Source organism: Papio anubis, chromosome 14 (genome assembly GCF_008728515.1).
Source record: "Papio anubis isolate 15944 chromosome 14, Panubis1.0, whole genome shotgun sequence".
NCBI classification, from domain to species: Eukaryota; Metazoa; Chordata; class Mammalia; order Primates; family Cercopithecidae; genus Papio; species Papio anubis.
Genome location: NC_044989.1, coordinates 95,723,653 through 95,746,940, shown reverse-complemented (window position 1 = coordinate 95,746,940; position 23,288 = coordinate 95,723,653). Strand labels below are relative to the sequence as shown.

At 37.7% G+C, this 23,288-nt stretch overlaps 1 long non-coding RNA gene across 1 annotated transcript in view; it reads left to right on the top strand.

Annotated features, from left to right (window-relative positions):
- The window catches only part of LOC103877205, a 73,784-nt gene extending 72,640 nt beyond the window's left edge, over positions 1-1,144 (top strand). The window contains exon 5 of the long non-coding RNA XR_004178350.1: positions 680-1,144. This is a non-coding gene — a long non-coding RNA (uncharacterized LOC103877205). The remainder of the gene's footprint in view (positions 1-679) is intronic.
- The last annotated feature ends 22,144 nt before the right edge of the window (positions 1,145-23,288 follow it).

Here is a 23,288-nt window from a genome sequence, read left to right as displayed (position 1 = left end):
TGGCCAGTGATGATGAGCATTTTTTCATGTGTCTGTTGGCTGTATGAATGAAAAGACCCAGAATTTATGGAAATGTCCCAGTTCTTTAAGAAAAAAAAAAAGAATTCTTAGTTTAAGAATAGGTTTTCCTTTAAATATAATAGTACACTCATACATTCTTGCTGAAATCAGTAGTAACATAGGAAAATAACAATACTAATAGTCTGTCACTAACTGATTACAAGCCTCTGTAATAAAGCACACTGTTCTTAACAACACATATAAGCAAGCACAATGTTTAAGGTAAGGGTGTACCTCCTCTTGCTTTCTGAGGATACCCTAGCCTGTAATAGTCCTAATAAGCTATCTTAACTTCACTATACTGTGACTTTCCCTAAATTCTTTCCTGTGTGAGATCCAAGAACCCGCTCTTGGGGTCTGGGACAAGATCCCTTTTCAGGTGGTATTTTCTCTGGTGACTCTGCCAGACCTTAATGAGGTGAGAGCTCCTTTCTGGTAACAATACCAACTTTCTTTCTTTTTCCTTCCTTTTACTTTCACATTTCTATATCCTAATATTTAGGTGGTGTGTGTGTGCGTGTGTGTGTGTGTGTGTATGTTTAAGTGGTATATGGTTGTGATTTTAAAGACTTTAAACCTGATCTGACAATCGTTGCTTTTCTGTTGTTTATTTCTTTAGGTTGAACTATAACTTACATACAAGTGAGGAAAGAAAAGAACTTTTATCTGAGGAAAAAGAACTTTTGCGTGAGGAATGTGAACCCTTTCAAAATATTAGGAGAAAAGAAGCATGAAAATGAGACAGCAATCATATTCTATTCTGCCCTTTTGAGCTAGGTATTAATCTCTTGAAATGGCTTGCAAGTGCCACAACTATGAATTGGCCTAATAATGCCTCATTGTATGCTGTAACCCACACCCTGTAGCTTACCAGTGTATAGCCAATCACTAATCAATGTTATTTCTCTAAACCAATGATAATTCATAACATAATTTGATTAATATATCAGCCTATTATCTGTTCCCTCTTTTTTTGCCATTAAAAACCTGCCTGTAACAAAGGCCAGACAGAGCTTATATTGAAGATTACCTGGGTCTGAGTCTTGCAGGCAGCTGTCCTTATTTTGGCTCATGTAAACTCTTTGAATCACATTTTGTGTGTTGGTCTCTTCCTTTTAGGTTGACACAAGAAAGCTCACACCATAATGTAGAGCTTGATGAATTTTTGTAAATGCAACACCCTTGTGTTACCAGCACTTGGATAAAGAGACAAAATATTACCAATATTCCACCATTCTTCTGTTCCCCTTCCAGTCCTTACCTTCCCAAGGCACCACCGAGTAAAAGAAAGCGTGAGTTGTGCCATTTTACGATGTTCAACTCTTACTTGAGCAATGTGCAAAGATTCCTGAGGGTACTCTCTAGGGTTTTCAATTCTCACTGAGTTTTTCTCAGAGACCCCTGACCATGGAAGATCCCTGTCTCCTCAGCATTGGGAAGTTGTAGAAAAGTCCAATCTTCTCTAGTTTTGGCCTTTTAGCCATCCAGCCTGCACAGCTTCAGACTTCATCAGTTATCTCGTGGGGAAGTGGCCCATGAAGCTTCTGCTTTTGTCATTCCAGTGTCTTTACAAATTCTAAAAGCTGGCTGATTTCTCCAGCTCCTGCAGCAGCCCTGTTAGGGCAAGTGCAGATTCTCAGCCTCTAGCCCTGCTCAGAATCAGTAAGAGAAACCAACTAAAGGGTAGCAGGAGATCCTCAGCTCACCTCTGAAACTTTCTTCTCTCTCTGGAACTTCCGTTCCTCTAAATTTTATGAAAGCAGCTCTCAAAATAATGTGGTTGTATGACATAATGGGTTGTTCTCACTGGGACTGTAAGACAGCCATGAACTCTTCCATCTTATATGAAAGCAGAAGCAAATGCATATTTCATATCCTTGTCCTCTAATTAGAATGTTTACGCCATTTGAATTGAATAACCGAACACACATTTGTAGGGTTTTTTGAATTTTTATTTTTTTATTTCAACAGTTTTTGGGGGTGGTTTTTGGTTACATAGATGAGTTCTTCAGTGGTGATTTCTGAGATTTTACTACACCCATCGCCTGAGCATTGTACACTGTACCCAATGTGTAGTCTTTTCTCTCTCACCCTGCAGCCCTTCCCCTTAAGTCCCCAAAGTCCATTATATCATTCTCATGCCTTTGCATTCTCATAGCTTAGCTCCTACTTATAAGTGAGAACATATAATGTTTGGTTTTCCATTCCTGAGTTACTTTACTTAGAATAATGGGCTCAATCTCCATCAAAGTTGCTGCAAAAGACATTATTTTGTTCCTTTTTATGGTTAAATAGTATTCTATGGTGTATATATACATTTTCTTTATCCACTTGCTGGTTGATGGACACTTAAGTTGGTTCCATATCTTTGCAATGGTGAATTGTGCTGTTATAAACATGTGTGCAGGTGTCTTTCTAATATAATGACTTCTTTTCCTTTGGAGAGATGCCCAGTAGTATGACTGCTGGATCCAACAGTAGTTCTATTTTGGTTCTTAAAGGAATCTGCATAATGTTTTCCATACTGGTTGCACTAATTTACATTTCCACCAGCAGGGTAAAAATGTTCTGTTTCCAACACATCCGTGCCACCAACTATTTTTTTTTTACTTTAATTATGGCCATTCTTGCAGGAGTAAGGTTATATCTCATCATGGTTTTAATTTGCATTTCTCTGGTAATTAGTGATGTTGAGCATTTTTTTTTATGTTTATTGGCCATTTGTGTATCTTCTTTTGAGAAATGTCTATTCATGTCCTTTGCCTGCTTTTTGATAGGATTATTTGTTTTTTTCTAGTTCAGAATACTAGCCCTTTGTCAGATGCAGTTTGTGAATATTTTCTACTACTCTGTAGGTTGTTTGTTTACTCTGCTGATTATACTTTTGCTGTGCAGAAGCTTTTTAGTTTAATTAGGTCCCACTGATTTATTTTTCTTTTTGTTGCATTTGCTTTTGGGGTCTTAGTCATGAATTCTTCGCCTAAGTCAATGTAAAGAAAAGTTTTCCCAATGGTCATGGGAGTTCATCCCCACTTGAGATCATACTGCAAGGTTCAGCTGGGAGCTTCTTTCACTCTGCAACCCCTCTCTGAGCTCACTGGCTAACTTCCCTGAGGGCCCCTGTGAGATACAGTCAGGAATGGCTTTCCTCAGTTTATGCTGGAGACTGGGAATGCCTACAAGGCACTTCCTGCTGCTGCTTCTAATTTAATATTTCATGCCGCTTCCTAAATCTGTTCCAGCTCTGGGTAGGGTTACGGCCTTCTCCCTTGGACTGGATTTTCAGATTCCACAGTGGAGATGTGTACCTGGAGGCAGACTTTCCTCCTCTCACATTCTGGGAACTGACAAATTTTCACCTGTCTCACAGAGTAGGCTGCAACCTACTGCTTCTTTCAAAGTGTCTGTGGATTCTTTCTGTTTTCCTGTTAAGTTCCTGTGGTGGTTTTGGAAAAAAAAATTCACAGTGTGAATCTGTACCCACGATTCTGTCATTCTAAGTGGGAAAGGCACATGAGCACTGCCTTTTGTACATCATTTTGAAAACATAAAATAAACAAACAAAAAACCCCCACACATTTGGTTTTAAATCCTCCATCTTTATATATGTCGTTTGTCTCACCTGTTCAATATACTTCCTCTCATTCTTTGCCTTATTTTAGGTTATTTAAGTATTTTAATCATTTCTTCTCCATTCTAGCTCTATTGACTTAAAAGGTATACATCATTTTACTATGTTAGTGGTTAACTCAGGGATTGCCACATATACTTTCACGACATTTTGAAAATACAAGGTCCGTGATAAACTTAATCACATTTACTCTCCGCTACCAACTTATTATTTCTTTACTTGAATTATTTTATAATTTAAATCCCTCAATGTTACTATTTTTATATTTTCTAACATGCATATAGATTTTTACAGATATTTATCCATTCTGTTGATTTTCATTGCATCTCTGAGCTGCCATCTGGGATTATTTTCCTTCTGTCTGAATTTTCATCATGAATACATCCATTAGTGCAGGTCTGCTGATGACAAATTATTTTACTTTTTGCTTGTCTGAAAGTGTTCTTATTCCATTTTCAATTTTAAGAGTTGTTTTCATGGGATGTAGGATTTTAGATTGGCAGCTATTGTTTTCAACAGCTTGAAGATATTTTATTTTCTTCTGGCTTCCTGGTTTTCTGTTGAGAAGTTAGATGAGTCCTATTGTTGCTCTTTTAAAGGAGAGTGTCTTTTTCATTGGTTGCTTTTGTATTTTTTTAATGTCTTTAGTTCTCACAGGTTTACTAGGATATGCGTAAGTATAGCTCTTTTGCTTTTTGATTGTTGCTGTGTATGTGCAACTTACTTGGGGTTGATAAAATTTTTGAATTCATTGCTTGATATCTCGATATTAGTTTTGGAACAGTCTCAGTCATTACTTATATATTGCTTTGATCCATTCATTTGTTCCTTTCTTTCTGGGACCCAACTACTGATATTATAGAACTTTCACACTTGAGGCATGTCTAATATGATTTTAAATCTGACCAATGAATTCTGAATTCAAGAGTTTCAATTACTGAATTTCTTTTGTCCAACAATTTTATTTAATCTTTTAAAATAATTTTCATTACCTACCCAAAAGCTTAATCCTGTTTTTTTTAAAAATTATTTGAACTTATTCTTGAACATATTTTATTTTATGCTCTTTTCTGATAATCTCATTGCCTAAATTTTTATGAATATCTTTCTATAGTCTGCTTTTCCTCTTGATTTCTATTATCTTGTTTTCTTGTTATTGCTCCATCTTGTGTTTTTTTAATTGAATGCCAGACTTTGTATATGAAAATTCTAGAGGCAACTGGAGCTTCTGAATGATCTTGTTTCCTTCAGAGAGTTTTTACTTTTGCTCTAAGTAGACATTTAGGTTGTATATATGCAGTATGACACCCTGTATTATCTTAATCCAGTTAATACTTGAGTTGACTAAGGTGGGCTCTAGTCCTTGCTGGGAAGAGGATTTTTTTTTTTTAATTTCTGGTTCTCTCATACTCCTAGAGTACAGCCTTTCAGCCTCAACCTCCCAGGCTCAAGTAATTTTCCAGCCTCATTTTTTGACTTTTTGTAGAGATGAGGTATAACTATGCTGCCCAGGCTGGTTTTGAACTCTTGGGCCCAAGGAATACCCCTGCCTCAACCTCCCAAAGTGTTGGGATTACTGGTGTGGGCCACTACACCTGGTCTTGAACTACAGTTGTTGCTCTTTCAGCTGGAAACTACTTAGCCACTCAACCTCTTAAAAACTCTTTTTAGAATTGACAAATTCTCCAAAGGAAAAAGCTGAATAAATCCTTGTCTTCTCAATATTGGTTCTACAAATTATTTCTGCTGTACAGATGTCTTTTTCTTCTCTTTTTGGAGAGTGAGGAGGAAAATCTAGTTAATTTAATTGCTTTTGTTTTCACGTTGGTTAGGTTAAGAACAATCTGAGCCATTATGCCTGAGGGTATTTGGTGGCTGTTTATGCATTAAACACCAGAGCTCCTAAATACATAATACAAACATTAATAGAATTGAAGGTAGAAATTGTGGCATAATAGTAGACAACTTCAATATACTATTTTCAATAATGGATGAGAAAACCAGACAGAAGATCAATAAGAAAATGGAGTACTTGAGCAACACTATAGACTAATTGGACCTGATGGACTTATACAGAACAGTGCACAACAACAAAAGAATCAACATTCTTGTCAAGCACACATGGAACTTTCTCCAGCATAGATCACGTGTTAGTCCACAAAACAAGTCTTAACAAACTTAAAAGGTGAAAATCAAAGAGAGTATCTTTTCTCATTACAATGGAATGAAACTAGAAATCAATACCAGAAAAAAACTGAAAACGCACTCTTTAATAGCCAATGAGTCAAATAAAAAAAATCACATGGGAAATTACAGAATATCTTAAGACAAATGAAAACAAAAACACAACAAATCAAAACTTACAGAAGCAAGCAAAAGCAATACTAAGAGAGAAGTTTAAAAAGAAAAACCTCAAATCAACAACTTAAATTTATACCTCAAAGAAACAGAAAAAGAAGAATAAACTAAAACCAAAACAAGCAGAAGAAAGGCTATAATAAAAATTAGAGCAAAGATAAACAAAATAGAGAATAGAAAACAATAGGAAAAAATGAAAACTAAAAGTTGTTTTTTTAAAGAGATCAGCAAAATTGACAAAACCTTAGCTAAGTTAACCAAGAATAAAAGAGAAGACTCAAGTAAGTAAAATAAAAAATGAAAGGACATTATAACTGATACCACATAAATAGATAAGATTATAAGACAATACAATTGTACACCAACAAATTGTGTAATCTACAAAAATGAATAAATTCATAGAAACATGAAACCTGCTAAGACTGGATCATGAAGAAATGGAAAATGTAAACAGTCCAATAATGAGTGAGGAGATTGACTCAAAAGCATCCCAACAAAGAAAAGCCCAAGTCCAGGTGACTTTACTGGACAATTCTATGAAATAAAACATTTAAAGTGTCTCTATAACAAAAAATGTCAATCCTCTTGAAATTTTTTCAAAAAATTGAAGAGAAAGAAACACTCCCAAACTCATTCTGTAAAGCCAGCATTGCCTTAATGCAAAGGCAGACCAAGATATTATAAGGAAAGAAGAAGGCAGACCAATATCCCTGATGAATATTGATGCAAACATCCTCAGCAAAATATTAGCAAACCACATTCAACAAATCATTAAAAGAATTATATAGCATGACCAAGTGGAATTTATTGCTGCAATGCAAGAATGATTCAGCATATGAAAATCAATCAATGTAACACGTTACATTAACAGAATGAAGGACAAAACCACGTGATCATGATTTAAAAAAAACTCTCAAAAAACTAGAAGCTAAAGAAAACTACCTCAACATTATAAATGTCATATATGAAAAGTCCACTGTTAACATCATACTCAATGGTGAAAGATTAAAAGCCATTTCTCTAAGATGAAGAACAAAAGAAGGGTGGCACTCTGCCACTTCTGTTTGATATAGTACTGGAAGCCCTAGCTGGCATAATTGAGCAAGAAAAATAAATAAAATCCTCCAAATTGTAAAGAAAGAAGGAAAATTATCCTTATTCATAGAGGACATGATCTCACATATAGAACACCTAAAATTCTACCATAAGCCTTTTAAAACTAATACATTCAGCAAAATATTAGAATACAAAATCAACATGCAAAAATCAGTTGCATTTCTATTCACTAACAATGAACAATTTGAAAAGGAAATTAAGAAAACAATTTCATTTACAATAGTGACAAAGAGAATAAAATAGTTAGACATAAACCTAGCCAAGGAAGTAAAGGACTTGTATGCTGTAACTGTAAAACATTATTGAAAGAAATTAAAGACAATTAAACCAAAAGACATCTTATGTATCTGGATTGCAAGGCTTAAATTGTTAATATGCTGAGTGAGGGGCCAAGATGGCAGAAGAGAAACAGCTGTGGTCTGCAGCTCACAGGGAGACCAACGCAGAATGTGGGTGATTTTTGCATTTCCAAGTGAGGTACCCAGTTCATCTCATTGGGACTGGTTAGGCAGTGGGTGCAACCCACGGAGAGTGAGCAGAAGCAGGGTGGGACATTGCTTTACCCAGCAAGTGCACGGAGCCAGGGGACCTCCCTCTCTGAGTCAAGGGAAGCAGTGAGGGACGGTGCTACCTGCCCTGGGTACTAGGCTTTTCCCGTGGATTTTTGCAATCCACCGAACAGGAAAGTCCCTCATGAGCCTACACCACCAGGGCCCTGGGTTTCAAGCATAAAACTGGGCAGCTCTTTGAGCAAGAATCAAACTGCAGGAGTTTTTTTTGTGCTCCTGCAGCACCTGGAACTCCAGTGAGACAAGAGAACCGTCCATTGCCCTGGAAAGGGGGCTGAAGCCAGGGAGCCAAGTGGTCTTGCTCAGCGGGTCCCACTCCCATGGAGCCCAGCAAGCTAAGAACCACTGACTTGAAATTCTCACTGCCAGTACAGCAGTCAGGAGTCAACCTGGGATGATAGAGCTTGGTTGGGTGAGGGGCAACTGCTTTTCATGAGTCTTTAGTAGGTGGTTTTCCCCTGACAATGCTAAGAAGACTGGGATGTTTGGAATGGGCGGAATTCACCACAGCACTGCAAAGCAGGTGTGGCCAGACTGCTTCTCTAGATTCCTCCTCACTGGGCAGGGCATCTCTGCAGGAAATGCAGCAGCCCCAGTCAGGGGCTCACAGGTAAAACTCTCATCTCCCTGGGACAGAGCACCTGTGGGGAGGAGTGGCTGTGGTGGCAGCTTCAGTGGATTTAATCTTTCCTGCCTGCTGACTAGAGAAATACAACCAAAACCATATGAGATATCATCTCACACCTATTAGGATGGCTACTTTGGTTATCTAATAATAAGTAAAAATCAAGTGTTGACAAAGATGTGGAGAAATTGAGAAAGTGGAAACCTGGGTGCTAGTGTATACTAAGAAAAGTTGAAAGCAAGGTCTCAAAGAGATATTTGTGCATCCATCTTCCTAGTAGCATTATTCACAAAAGCTAAAACGTGAAAGCAGCTCAAAGTCCATGAGTGGATGAATGGATAAGCAAAATGAGGTATATACATACTGTGGAATATCATCCAGTCTTAAAATGTAAGGTCACTCTCTTGCATGCTACAACATAGCTGAGCCTTGGAGATATTATCCCAAGTGAAATGGGCCAGTTAGAAAATGACAGATAATGTATAATTTTACTTACGTAAGTTATGTAAAGCATTCGGATTCATAGAAACATTGGAATGGGGCTTATCTCAGTTTAGGGGGAGAAGGAAATGAAGAGTTGCTGTTTAAGAGGTACAATAGCTGAAAAAATTTTAGGGATCTGTCACACAACAATGTGAATACACTTAATGCCACTATTCTGTACACTTCAACATGGCTGAGATGCTAAATTTTACATTACATGTTTTTTTACCACCATTAAAAAATAAATTTGTAATGATTAAACAATAAAAAGAGAAAGCAATGATTCTGGCAGTCCCTGTGCTCACAGTATAATTACAGTGGTAATAGCATTGGGTTGATAAATGTCTCAGAAGAAGAGGAAATTATGGCTGTAATAAAGTTGTTATGAAGTAAGTATCAGAAGTCTAACTTTGATGCCATGATAGAAGATGAAAGAGGCCAGAGGAGAGCAAAACATAAAGGACTAGGTGGCTTTTCAGAAGGGCATTGAAGCATTCCTAAGATTCTGACCAGTGAACTACTGAGTGAAAAACCAATTCATGTCCAGGGAAGTTTTTCAGGGCATTGTATTTGTAGAGGTATAGTGAAATTGAACCTGGAGTCGTCAGCTGGAGTGGAAGCCTTGAATGCAAGATTAATAAGCATCATTTGTTTTGGGTAGTAGCCAAGAACAGCTAGCAGAGGTTTCAGGCATGAGTTCACTTGAACAGAGATGCGCTTTAGGATGATGAGCCACAGCAGCAGCAGATAGGATGAATGGCTGTGATATGAGAAAGAAGCAGAGAGTGGTTAAGAGACGAATACAGCCTGCCAACTGAAAAAGCAATGATATACTCCATTATACCTTCATCAGGCAAGGTATGGCTCTACTGAGCGGGGATGGTTGCTGAAAACCAGCCAGTTCTCTGCACCCCAAACTGTGCTCCTTAGGGAAAAGATGCCTTTTCCTTATTTGCACAACATTGTATTATGAGATGGAAGTGGCCTTGGAATTGGTGAGGCATTGTAAAATGGTACCCAAATCCAGATACGTTAGGTTTTTTTGTTTGTTTTTTTTTTGTTTTGTTTTGTTTTGTTTTTTTTTGAGACGGAGTCTCGCTGTATCGCCCAGGCTGGAGTGCAGTGGCGCGATCTTGGCTCACTGCAAACTCCGCCTCCCAGGTTCACGCCATTCTCCTGCCTCAGCCTCCAAGTAGCTGGGATCACAGGCGCCTGCCACCACGCCCTGCTAGTTTTTTTTTTTTTGTATTTTTAGTAGAGACGGGGTTTCACCATGTTAGCCAGGATGGTCTTGATCTCCTGACCTCGTGATCCACCCGCCTTGGCCTCCCAAAGTGCTGGGATTACAGGCTTGAGCCACCGCGCCTGGCCAGATAAGTTAGTTTTAGAGAGAGGGATGAATGAATGAGTCACCTTGGAAAGTCCATGTGTGGGAGTCATGGAGAATGAGGTAATATTAACAGAAACAGGGAGGTCAGAAGGATAAGTGTGGTTATTTAGATCTGTATGTTCATTTAAGATCTGAAAATATTGCAAAATAACAAGAGCAACAAAATCTAATGGAAACTCTTTATAATGAAGCATGTAGATTTCAGGATATTAAATATTAGTGGAGGTTTCTAGATATCTCCAAAGCACTGTGGGAACAGTGCTTTGTACTTGACAACAGCTGTCTTTTGTTCCTTTTTTCATGCTTGCTAAAAATTGGGTGCTCTTAGACAACTACTTACAAAAAAATATCCTACCCTGCACAGGGCAGGCTCTCTGGGCCTGGTCAGCAGTTACAGCTGTTGTTTCTAGAAGTCTGTGTAGCTCTGTGTCTCCTCTGTAGGGATCTCCTTCTCTATTCACTAACTCTCTGTTTGCATTCTTCACCCTTTTTAGTTGATCGAATTTTTTTCTTTCTTTTTTTTTCCATCTGTGTGTTTGCCTGTTTCTTCATCTTCATCCTCCAACCTTGCTAGTTTATTCATTCACACATTCATTTGGCCATTATTCACACATTCATTTATTTAAGCCCATGTGGTAGGCAGAATTCTAGGATGTTCCTCTGAATCCCACCCCATGTCAGAGATAGAAGATGTTAGAGAGAGTCAAAGCTGCAACAGATGTTGTCCTATTGGCCTTGAAGGAACATACTTCCCCGTTACAGAGAAGGCCACAGAGCAAAAAAGAGCAGGAAGCCTCTAGGACCTGAACCTCATCCCGGCTAGTGGCTCAAAAGAAAGTGGGGACCTGCAGCTATAAGGAACTGAATTTTGCCAACAACCACATGATCTAGAAAGAAAACCCAGAGTCCCAGAAAGGAACACAGCCTGGCCAATATCTCTCATTCGGTCTTGTGAGACCCTGACACTGAGTCTGTACTTTTGCTCTGCAGAAACTGTGAGATAATAAATAAAGGGTGTTACTTTAAGCCTCTATGTTTGTGGTTACTTTTATATGGCAATAGAAAATTGAAACAGGTTGGCCTTCATTCCTGTTAGTCTGTCTCTGGGCCTGAGTTCCAGAGCTACTAACTCTGCTTACCCAACCCACTGTGCTAGCACCACTGTCCCTGAGTTCCCCAGTGGAGAGCCAAGATTCTCCATTTCCTGGGCCTGCCCATGATTCTTGGTCAGGAAACTGTTTATCGTGCTCATCTCCTGGGGTCTGCGCCCTTGTTTTGACTTAAACACACAACTTTTTAGCCAATCTCTGCACAAACTGACCTGACCGTTTCCTTTTTGCCCACAACCTTGACAGCCACCCTATCGTTTACCAGTCCAGGCAGTCCTTTTCGTTAAGCCAATCTTTTTTTCTGCAGCTGCTGCAAGACCTGATATTAAAGGGAGGAAAGAGTTTTGATCCATCAGTGTGAAACAAAAGCACCTCAGAGAAATCTGGTCAGTATCATCATCATTTTAATGAAGGGGAACATAAAGTTAGTGCCTTCTTAACCAGGAGTCGCTGGTCCATCAGTGAGCGATAGAGACTCTGAACCTCTGAGGAAACGTTTGAGATAATCTGGCCAATGCCAATAGTGTGGGGGTGAATTCACGACGATCAAGCAACCTTGCTGGTACAAGATCTCACTTGGTGAGGTGTGCCACAAACTTGCCTCCCCCAAACTGATATTCTCATTTTACCCCCTAGACTGTGAACCCTGCCATTGCCTTTGTTTACCACTCAGAGTTGCAGCTGCTCTGTTTGGAGGAGGGAGAAGAGAGACTTACCCTTGGGAGTCTGGATTTGCAGAAGTTCTAGGTAGAGGCAAGTCAGGAAAATATAATATTTGTCTTCTGCAGCAGTTCATACATCTTTTTGTTTGTAAGGCACTAAAGGCCTAAGCTGAAATTATCTCTTCCACCAATGTTTTCTCTCTCGTATTGCTATTGTTCTTTATTTCTGCTGTCCATGCTTTTATTTTTCCTTTTTGGAATCCATAAGAAGAGAATACCATTCCCAACTTAGGTGACGGGTCATCCTCCATTGACCCTCCTGTCTTTGGATAAGTGTATGATGTTTCATACGGCAAACACTGTATCAAATGAATTGTATGACATAACTAGATACAGAGCAGCATTTTGTGAAAAATAAGTACTGCTTTGGAAAAAAAATTACTTACATTATTTTTTTCTTTCTTTTCTTTCTTTTTCTTTTCTTTTTTTTTTTTGATATGGCGTTTCACTCTTTTTGCCCACTCCCGGGTTCAAGCAATTCTCCTGCTTCAGCCTCCTGAGTAGCTGGGATTACAGGCACCTGCCACCATGCCCCACTAATTTTTGTATTTTTAGTAGAGGTGGGGTTTACCATGCCAGCCAGGCTGGTTTTGAACTCCTGACCTCAGTTGAGTCTCACACCTCAGCCTCCCAAAGTGCTGGAACTGCAGGCGTGAGCCAGTGTGCCTGACCACAAATCTTAATATATTAAATAGACAGGATTCTTTTGCTATTTGAAGGGGGAATAAAATACTGAAACATTTGAAATTAATGATGAGGAGAATGAAGATTCTTCAAAAAAAAAAAAAAAGAAAACCATTTCATATAGAAATCTTTCAAGCAAAAGCAAAGGATTATATCCTACTCGCCATATGAAAAAAAAGGCAAAGGAATATTGTAAATGTTTTATGCGTTGAATCATGTTTAGATGAAGTCTGCATTTACCACAATTAGAGTGAAATAAGCGGATAATGTAAAGGTTGGAAATGTTTAATACATTCTCCAGATTTTCTGAGTTTCAACTGCTTAAATGAAAATATTTAGAGAAGACCAAGTCCTATGGGTGAGATCAAAATCTTAGAGATTGGAAAGAAGTGATTTTTGTCCCCTGTTCCCCACAGCATGTGCACAGCCTGTGGCCTTTGCTCACTGGCAGAATGTGGGGTGAACTTCATAGGCCCTGAGAATGTGGGTTTTTCTCACCAAAGTTAGGAGCAGATATTTCAAGAACAGCTTTCAAAGCAACAGATTTTATTTTTTATTAAAAAAAAAAATCCCACATGAGTTAGATTTAAGACAAACTAAAATTTATTGCTGTAGGTGAAGACTTCTTAATTGTTCTTACTTAATATGACTTTTATCATAATAAAAGTGAATGGCTGGAAAATAATCTCATTGCCAAGGTTCATCAAAAATGGAAAAAAAATGTGATATGTTGATTGATTGATCAATTAATTTAGAGAAAGAATACAGCCACTCTAGATAAATCCTATGTACAGTGAACATTCTGCATTATTTATTTCTTTGAATAAGGAATAGACATTGATCTTACTCCACCTTGTATAGAACTAGTTCTGTAGTTCAGATTTGTAAAATTCCTGCAAAGCAAAGTTCAGTGGAAACTTTCCCTAGTTAAGATCTTTCTGTTCTTATCTTGGTGCTTAAAAGTGCTGTTCTTTCTGGCAAATCTTGCTAAAGTCTAAAACCTTTCTAACATGCGATGACTATTGTCTTCCTGAGGAAAAAACCCTAAAACTATCTATAATTAGTAGGTCCTATTGTGAAACACCACCAGCATACTTACGGGATTCTGGGGCTGCAGGTTTAAAGAAAACCTAGAGATTAGAAATAGGGAAGAGCTCATCTTGCCTTGAACCATGATAATATTTCTATGAAGTAAAGTGAGTTATATTTCCTTGAGCCGCTCGCAAATGCTTGTTTAAAAGTAAAAAGGCATCTGTAACTTTAAGAAGAAAAAAAATACAGAGAAGGTAAACACCACCACATGATGCAAATCTATAGCTCCCCAAAACTGTAATTTATACCTTCTTACATTCCGGTAACTTTCAAATGAGTTTACAGTTTATTTAAACATGTACCAAATGTAATTTACTTGGAGCTACAGAACAATCCAGAGTAGATTTGTTAGGCCAGGCTCTCAACCACCAAATAAGAAAATTTGTCATATGAGTTGCTGGCATACTCTTAACTCTGTAGCAGAGCACACTAAACTGTAATAATTTTTCTTTGGTCATTTTCAGCTCTTAATATCATTTTGATGGTTGATGTAAGAGCTGATTCTCTTTCTCCTTTGATCACAGAAAGTTGAATTTTTAGTGATTACAGTTTTTAAGGATTTTTTTTTCTTTGATGGAAGCGTAAAGAAGGTCAGAGCTTTAATTCTGTCCATTAAAGTGGGACAGAGCCTTGACTTAGAAAAGGAGGCAGTCACTGGGAAGGAGGGCACTAGCCTAGTGGCCTCTAATGGACATTATTTTCTGGTAGATGGTTGAGTTCTCTGTGACCTCAATCTTATCCTTTTATTCTGGTGTCTTTGGCCATTTCTGTCACTTTTCTCAAATTTAAAATCATTACGGGCACTCTTTTAGTCATTTCTGCAATTCTTTTCCCCAATATTTTGTCCTTCTAGAATATTCTATGCTTTATCCCCACTACCTGTGTTCTTCCTTCAGCAGTCTTTTCCCTCTTACCCACACCTTGTTCTTCCTCAGTGTCATTTCCACTCTGCCCACCACAGCGTTGCTAGGTTTGCTTCCTCTCCACTAAGGGACACGTTGTCTTGCACACTGCATGGCCCTTTCTCTCCAGGCGGTGAGTTAAACAAACATGCAGAGCACCCGGTACTTACAGGCCTTTCTCAGGATCATCTTGAGTTCGTTCTTTCTACAAACTAATTCTCTTTATAAGAACTTGCGATTTTCACAACCTGTTTGGCAACTACTTCATAGAGTAAACTAAATGGCAGTTATACATTTCTTCTGTAATCTGCCATTTTGTATGCATGCATTTGGGAAGCATTGTATTTTTTAAAACACTCCAGCTGGCAGGAAACTGATAGCCAACAGTTTGTGCACATTACTACCACGATTGTTTGTGCTTCCCAATATTTTGAGTTAGGAGTTAAATGACAATCCTAAGCAGTTTTGCAGTTGCCTTTATTGCGATGTCTTGGTGTATCGCTGTCAGACACACTCAGAATCTGGAGCAGAGACAATGAGAAAAATCTGTATGTTTTAAAAATGTACTGCTTTTAGGAAGCCTGATTCTAACTCCAAAATGTAATCGAAGAATTAAGTCACATTTTGAGTTCAGTGGAAACTGTCCCTAGTTAAGATCTTTCTATTCTTATCTTGGTACTTAAAAGTGTTGTTCTTTCTTGCAAATCTTGCTAAAGTCTAAAACCTTTCTAACATGCGATGACTGTTGTCTGCCTGAGGAAAAAAACCCTAAAACTATCTATAATTAGTAGGTCCTATTGTGAAAACACCACCAGCATACTTACGGGATTCTGGGGCTCAGATTTAAAGACTGGGTATAAAGCATAAAGAAGAAGTTCAGGAGAAAATGTCTTGACATTGCAAATCTATTTCCATTTTTTTTTTTTTTCTGAAAAAGGCAATCCTACTACAGATGAGAAATGTAATACTGAAATACAATGTGAAAGTATGTGGGTTTCTAAGAAGGTCAAATTTTATATTAAACTTCATCAAGGTCACTCTCATTGTCCTATTTTACATGCTGCATTTCAAACATGTTCATGAATAGTCATCTCTATAATCAAAGAATGACACGAGTCATGTCATCAGAGTTTGCCTTTTTAAGTACGACAGCCACAGTGCTTAGAAAAAAATAATGTCACCTTAACCACAGCGTGATGTTGAACCCATTGGCTATAGGCACATAGAGGGCTGCAGGAGAATCTGGACCGTATCCAGTGGTCTGCGGGTTCAGGGCACATGTGGCCTGTTAGAGAGAAGCCCAGCTCATGGAGTTTAAAATCTGAAGTGATGTAGTGGTGTAGCTGCCCAGCTACCACAGGCTGGAAATGATGCTGGGCCCTGAGGGCCCTCCTGCTAAACCTGCAAGTTCTGTTCTGACCTCTCATCGACTCTCGGGTTTTTCCCAGATTAGTTCATGTTTAAACAAATGTAAGTATTAACGTTTGCATTGAAAGAATCCAGACCAGGCTTTGAAGACATCTCCTTCATGATTCAAGCTTCTGCTGTGGTCCTGTGTTCTAGTATGTGAGAAGCACATACAGAAAGCAGAAGGCTCTCTTGTCGTGTGATTATATATGAAAGACGACCAATGACGATTTGTCTTCCTTTCCCTGACCCTTTCTGGTAGCAAAATAACTAGCATCCCCCTTTCAATGCCACAATGCAGCAGTCCCTGATAAAACCAACACTGAGCCATGAGTGGCTAAGGAAGATTTCTTCTTTCTGGTCTTGGGTGCTGGTAAGAGAAGTATCTAGCCCTGCCTTGTGCAAGCCATGTGGCATGCCAACCAGTCATGCCAGGCCAAGGTCCATGAGAACCCAGGGAAATTTTCTCCTAAGGTCCCTAAAATAGGTGAGGGAGACTGAGACTGAGACTGAGTATCCTCTGTCTCCGTGTACAGAATAGGCTGACTTTTCCTACAGGGGTTTTGTCATTCAGGATAGGGATATATCTACAACTAAAATTCTTTTAATGTTTGCTTTTAAATTTTGCAATCTACTCTTTTAGTATTAATAACTTCAAAAAGAGAAAATGTAAGTTTAATAAAAAATAAAATACTACATTTTTGTTTCTCAACAGAGTTGTTGATAGACACATAACCTGTACAGAATGTTTTGACGTTTACCATCCGTCATAGGAGTGTACTGATTTTACAGAAACTTGAAAACTGGAAGACACACATGTGCCTGTGCTCAGGAAATATCAGCATTTATTTGTTTAGTTGGCCCCCGCGAGGAGCTAGAACCAAGTCACAAAGTCTACTTAAGTTTCCGTAGCTGAGATTGAAAACTTCTAGCCTATCTCTGGAGTAATGGATGGACATGTCTCCCAGCTTATCCCTAGGCGAGCAGACAGGTCTGTTTTCAGACTACAGCTGAAAGGGGCTGTAGCTGATTTATAAGGTCCTTTCAAGGTCCACTGAAGACAGTGGAACTGAAGACAGCAGGTCAGCCTGCTGGGGCACCGATAAGCATATTTCTCTCAGGGTTCTGGAGACTGGAGGCAGGCAGGACTGCCCTCAAGCCTGGCTAGGAGGGGCTGGGGACAAGATTTGGGGTCCTTTCTGGATCTGCTGTGGGATGTAGGTCAGCTGGCCTGCCTTCTGGGGCATATAAAGGCAGGCATCCCTCCAGGTCACTGGGTTGCCAGACTGCTCTCAGACCTCAGTAAGAGGGGCTGGGGGTTATGTTCGAGGCTGTTTCAAGATCTGCTGTGGACCTGGGGTTGGCAAGCCTGCCTTACGGACTCTCCAGCTATGTCTCCCTCTGGGTGCTTGTGCAAGCAGGACTGATGTTGGAATACAGCTAATAGGAGCTAGGGCCAGTCACAGAGGTGTTTTAGGATCCACAGCTGAGATGGAGGTCAATGGCCTGTCTCTCGAGACACTAGCGTATGTGTGAGTCTTTTTGGGCCTCTTGGTAGATGGTTTTGGTAGCAAAACCAAGGCCAAATGGGGCTGTAGTAAAGCCCTTGGGGAAACAGGGCCATTTCTTGGTCTGCAGCCCAAATCACAGTCTGTGATTCCACTACCTGGGTACAGGTCTACCCTCTCAAAAGGAACCTACTAGGTCTTGGGTTCTATTGGCATTTCACTGACTCCTACCTGAATCCCAGGGCGTCTACAAAGGCACCTGTGTTCATGAGTGGCTGTGAAGTCATTGTTGGTTTGGGAAGATAGCAGCCAAGGAACCTCCTTTTCTATTGTCTTGCTGATGTCTCTCTCTTTTACAAAGTGCCCAATGTTTACACTTGATTATTTCTGTCAACACACTAGGCAAATACTTAAAAAGAAAAGGAGCTGTTCTCAGGAGCAATAATGTAGGACTGGTATATCCCCAATTGAAAAACCACATTTCTAAGGGCATAATGGCTACCAGCTGAAAGCTTTGTTAAAAGAAATTTATCCTGTCAAGACCCACTTAGCATTGAAAGTGAAAACAGATGACTTAGTCCTTTTTTTCTCTCTTTCTCTTTTCCTATCTGTATTTAAAGTCTTTGTTTACGTATTTATTTGTTTTTTTAAAAAAACATTTTGAGAGGAGTTCACAGCAGAAGGTTCACAGATTTCCCATGTACCTCACACACTCACAACCTCCCCCATTATCAACATCCACCACCAGAGTGGCACATTTGTTAAAACTGATAAACCTACATTGATATATCATCACCCAAAGACTATGGTTTGCATTAGGGTTCACTATTGGTGTTGCACATTCCATGGGTCTGGACAAACGTATAATGACAACATGTATGAAACAATATAGTGTCATATGCAGACAGTAAACTGTTTCACTGACCTAAAAATCCTCTGTGCTCTGCCCATTCAGCTTTCTCTCCCCCTCCTAATTCCTAGAAACCACTAATATTTTTACTGTCTCCATAGTTTTGCCCTTTCCAGAATGACATGAAGCTGTAATCATACAATATATAGCCTTTTCAGACTGACTTTGTTCACTTAGAAATATGCATTTAAGGTTCCTTTATGTCATTTCATGGCTTGATACCTCCTTTCTTTTTAGCACTGAATGTTATGCCACTGTATGGATGTATCACAGTGTATTTATCCATTCACTCACTGAAGTACATCTTGGTTGCTTCCAAGTTTAGGGAATTATTAATAAAGTTACATCCACATGCAGGTCTTTGTGTAGACGTAAGTTTTCAACTATTTTGGGTAAATACAATACTAAGAAGTGCTGGATCATATGATAAGAGCATGTTTAGTTTTGTAAGAAACTGCTAAATTGTCTTCCAACGTGGATGTATTATTTTGCATTCCTATCATCAATGAATGGTATTTCTCATGTCTTCACATCCTCACTGGCATTTGGTATTGTCAGTGTTCCGTGTTTTGGCCATTCTAATAGGCGTATAGTAGTATCTCAATGTTGCTTTAATTTGCATTTCTCCAATAATATCCAATGTGGAACTTTTAAAAATGCTTATTTGCATTCTGTATATCTTCTTTAGTGAGATGTTTGCAAGGTCTTTGTTCCATTTTTTAACTTGGTTGTTTATCTTCTTGTTGTTGAGTATTAAGAGTTCTTTGTGTTTTTTTTGAATGACAATCCTCTATTAGATGTGTCTTTTGAAAATATTTTCTCTCAGTCTGTGGCTTGTCTTCGTATTCCTTTGACATTGTCTTTTGCAGAGTAGAAGTTTTTAATTTTAATGAAGTCCAGATTACCAAATTTTTATTTCATGGATAGTGCTTTTGCCACTCTATGAAATCATTGTCATACCCAGGGTCATCTAGATTTTTTCTTTGTGTTATCTTCCAGGAGTTCTACAGTTTTTTTGTTTTACATGTAGGTCTGTAATTCATTCTTAGCAAATTTTCATGACAAGAACTTTGTCTGGATTTATTTATTTATTTATTTTTGCATGTGAATATCTAATTATTCCAGCACCATTTGTTGAAAAAACTATCTTAGCTCCATTGTATTATCTTGGCTTCTTTGTCAAAGATCAGTTGACTATATTTATGTGGATTTATTTATGGGTTCTCTATTCTGTTCCAATGATCTTTGTGTCTATTCTTTTGCCAATATCACACTGTCTCATTACTGTAGCTTTATAGTAAGTCTTCAAGTCAGGTGGTGGCAGTCCTTCAACTTTCTTCTTCTCCTTCTATATCATGTTGACTATCCTGGGTCTTTTGCCTCTCCTCATAAACTTTAGAATCATTTTTTCAATAGTTACAAAATACCTTGCTGGGATTTTGATTGGAATTGCAATGAATCTGTAGATCTAGCTGGGAAATCTGACATCCTGAAAGTATTGAGTCTTACTATCCATGAGCATGGACTACCTCTCCATTTACTTAGCTCTGATTTCTTTCATCAGAATTTGTTAAAAGTTTTCTCATATAGATATTGTACATATTTTGTTAAATTTCTATGTTAGTATTTCATTTTGAGAGATGTAAATGATATTGTGTTCCTAATTTCAAGTTCCACTTCTTCATTGCTGATATATAAGGAAGCAATTTGCTTTTATATATTAACTTTGTATTCTGAAGCCTTGCTATAATTGCTTTGTGAGAGTGTATTTTTGTCCATATTAAAAATTTTCAACATAGTTGATCATGTCATCTGCAAACAAAGACAGTTTTCCTTCTTCCTTTCCAACCTGTAGACCCCTAGTTTCTTTTTCTTGTCTTATTGTATTAGCTAGGTCTTCTAGTATGATGCTGAAAAGGAGTGGTGAGAGGAAGTATCTTTGCCTTGTTCCTAATTTTAGTGGGAGAACTTCTAGTGTCTCACCATTAACCGCACTGTTAACTATAGATTTGTGGTAGATATTCTTTGTCAAGTTGAGGAAATCTTTCTTTATTCCTAGTTTACTGAGAATTTTAACCACAAATGTGTGTTAGGTTTTGAAAAATGCTTTTTCTGCACCCATGGAAATGATCATGTGGTTTTTCCTTGTTAGCCTGTTGATGTGATGGATTATATTAATCAATTTTCCAATGTTAAACTAGCTTTGCACTCCTGGTATAAGTCCCTGTTGGTCTTGTTGTATAATTATTTCTATATATTGTAGGATTCAATTTGGTAATATTTTGTTGAGGATTTTTGCATCTATGTTTATAAGAGATGTCGGTCCGTTGTTTTCTTGGAATGTCTTTGGTTTTGGTATTAGGGTGAAGCTGGACTCACTGGATGAGTAAGAAAGTATTCCTTCTGCTTCTGTCTTCTGAAAGAGAGTATAAAGAATTGATACAATTTCTTCCTTAAATGTTTGGTAGAATTCACCAGTGAATCTACCCAGACCTGGTGCTATTTGTGAAGGTTATTAATTATTGGTTTAATCTAATAGACACAGCCTTATTGAGATTGTGTATCCTCATGTGACTTTTGGAAGATGGTGTCTTTCAAGAAATTGGTCCATTTCATCTAGGTTATCAAATTTATGGGTATAGAGTTTCTCATAGTATTCTTACACTATCCTTTTACCGCCCATGAGATCTGTAGTGATGTTCAGTCTTTCATTTCTGATATTAGTAATTTGTGTCCTTTGTCTAATCAGCTTTTGATTATATTGATTTTTTTCTATATTGACTTTTTAATTTCAATTTTATTGATTCCCTCTTTAATTCTGATTTATTTTCTTCTGCTTCCTTTGGATTTAGTTTGCTTCTTTGTCTAGTTTCTTAATGTGAAAGCTTAGATTATTGATGTTAGACCTTTTTCCCTTTCTAATATATGCTGTTAATATTGTAAATTCTGCTGTAAGATCTAATTTTGCTGTATTCCACAAATTTTGATAAGTTGTATTTTCATTTTCATTTAGTTGAAAACATTTTTAAAATTCTAGAGTTCTCTTCTTTGACCCATGTGTCACACAGAAGTATGTTAATATTGAATTATTATGGGATTTTGCAGTTATCTTTGTTACTGATTTCTCATTTAGTCCTATTTTAGTTGGCTAGTAGTTATTTTAACAAATATGTGCCTAAGATGAAGCTTGAATGAGTGCTATTACAGAAGCTGTATTACATTTCACTCAGTGAAACGTCTTTGTATTTATATCAAGCACCTGTTATTCTAAACTAATTGTGCATAGTTTTATTTGCATTTTTTTTGTGTATACATGAAAAGTGAACTGATCCTCAGTGGAATGTTAGCTCCATTAGCAGAAGAACTTGACAAATAGTTAAATGATTACACTTTTAATCAGTGACGCCAGATACTTCAAATATAAAATCAGTTAAAGTAAAACAAAAAATTATTTGATTTATTAACTCAATTTATGAACCTAAATGTTTGAACCTTTTTTTCTGTCAAAAATTAAATATCTGGCATAACTTGTGAATGCTATTGTAAATTAAATTAAAATTCAACATGGAAAGTAGAAATTATTTGTTTTTGTGCTTATACTATGATTATAAGTTTTACTGAAGCATAGTGTGGAAACAAAATGAACAATGTTCTAAACTAAATTAAGAAATCTATAGAGCAGAAATATATGTGTAATTAGCTGTAGCACAAACAGAGGCCATCATTGCAACCAATCACACAGGATGCATGATGCTACCAACTGAAACTGAATTTGCAGTTAACAGAATTTTCTGTATATTTATATCTAATTTTCTATATATTTATTCTATATACTTATAAAGATTTCTATGTATTTATACCTGAACTACACCATTGTTTCTGATGAAGTGGCGTTGAATTAAAATAATAAAATAATGAATAAATAAATAAATAAAACTTCAGTCTTGCAGTCTGAGCTTTCTTTCTTTGCTGTTCATTATGAATCCGATTTTAGAAAATGTGTGAGCCTTTATGAAGGATTACTTTAAAATCACAATAAGTGCCCTCTGTCGTACTGAACATATTTTGGAAACAAGTCCCTTACAATTTTGGTTGTCTTTTGTTCAAAACTGGTTGAAAATTTTTAACTAAATAATTGGACACATGGAGCACCAAACGACTTTGTCTTTCAAAGCTTTTAATAAATTGTAATCATGGAGGATACAATTTGCTAACAGGGAGAGAGTACGCTTTATTCCTACAAAAGTACAGAAGCAGAGAACACATCCAGTGACGGGAGACCAGAGGGTGTATGTGAAATGATGTTGACATTTGCTATACTTTGGATAATCTTGACTTAGAAGAAGAATATTTTAATGATGATGCTATTTTCAATTAGAACATTTCTATTCTAAACCAGCATATAATAAAAATGAAAAGATCATAATTTTGGACTCTCTAAAATTGGCCACAATATTCCAAGAAATAATAGAGGTAAGTTTTCATGAGCTATGTCTTATTAAATATTTACTGAAGAAATATTTATGAAAAATACTTATTGAAGTAACCAGGAGCTGTGCGTGGTGATGTCTGCCTCTAGTCCCAGCTATCTGGGAGGCTGAGGCTGGAGGCTGAGGCAGGAGGCCAAGGTGGGAGGACCCCTTGAGCATGGGGCAGTGAGCCTTGATCACACCATACTCTCTAGCCTGGGCCACAGAGTGAGACCCTGTCAAAAACAAACAA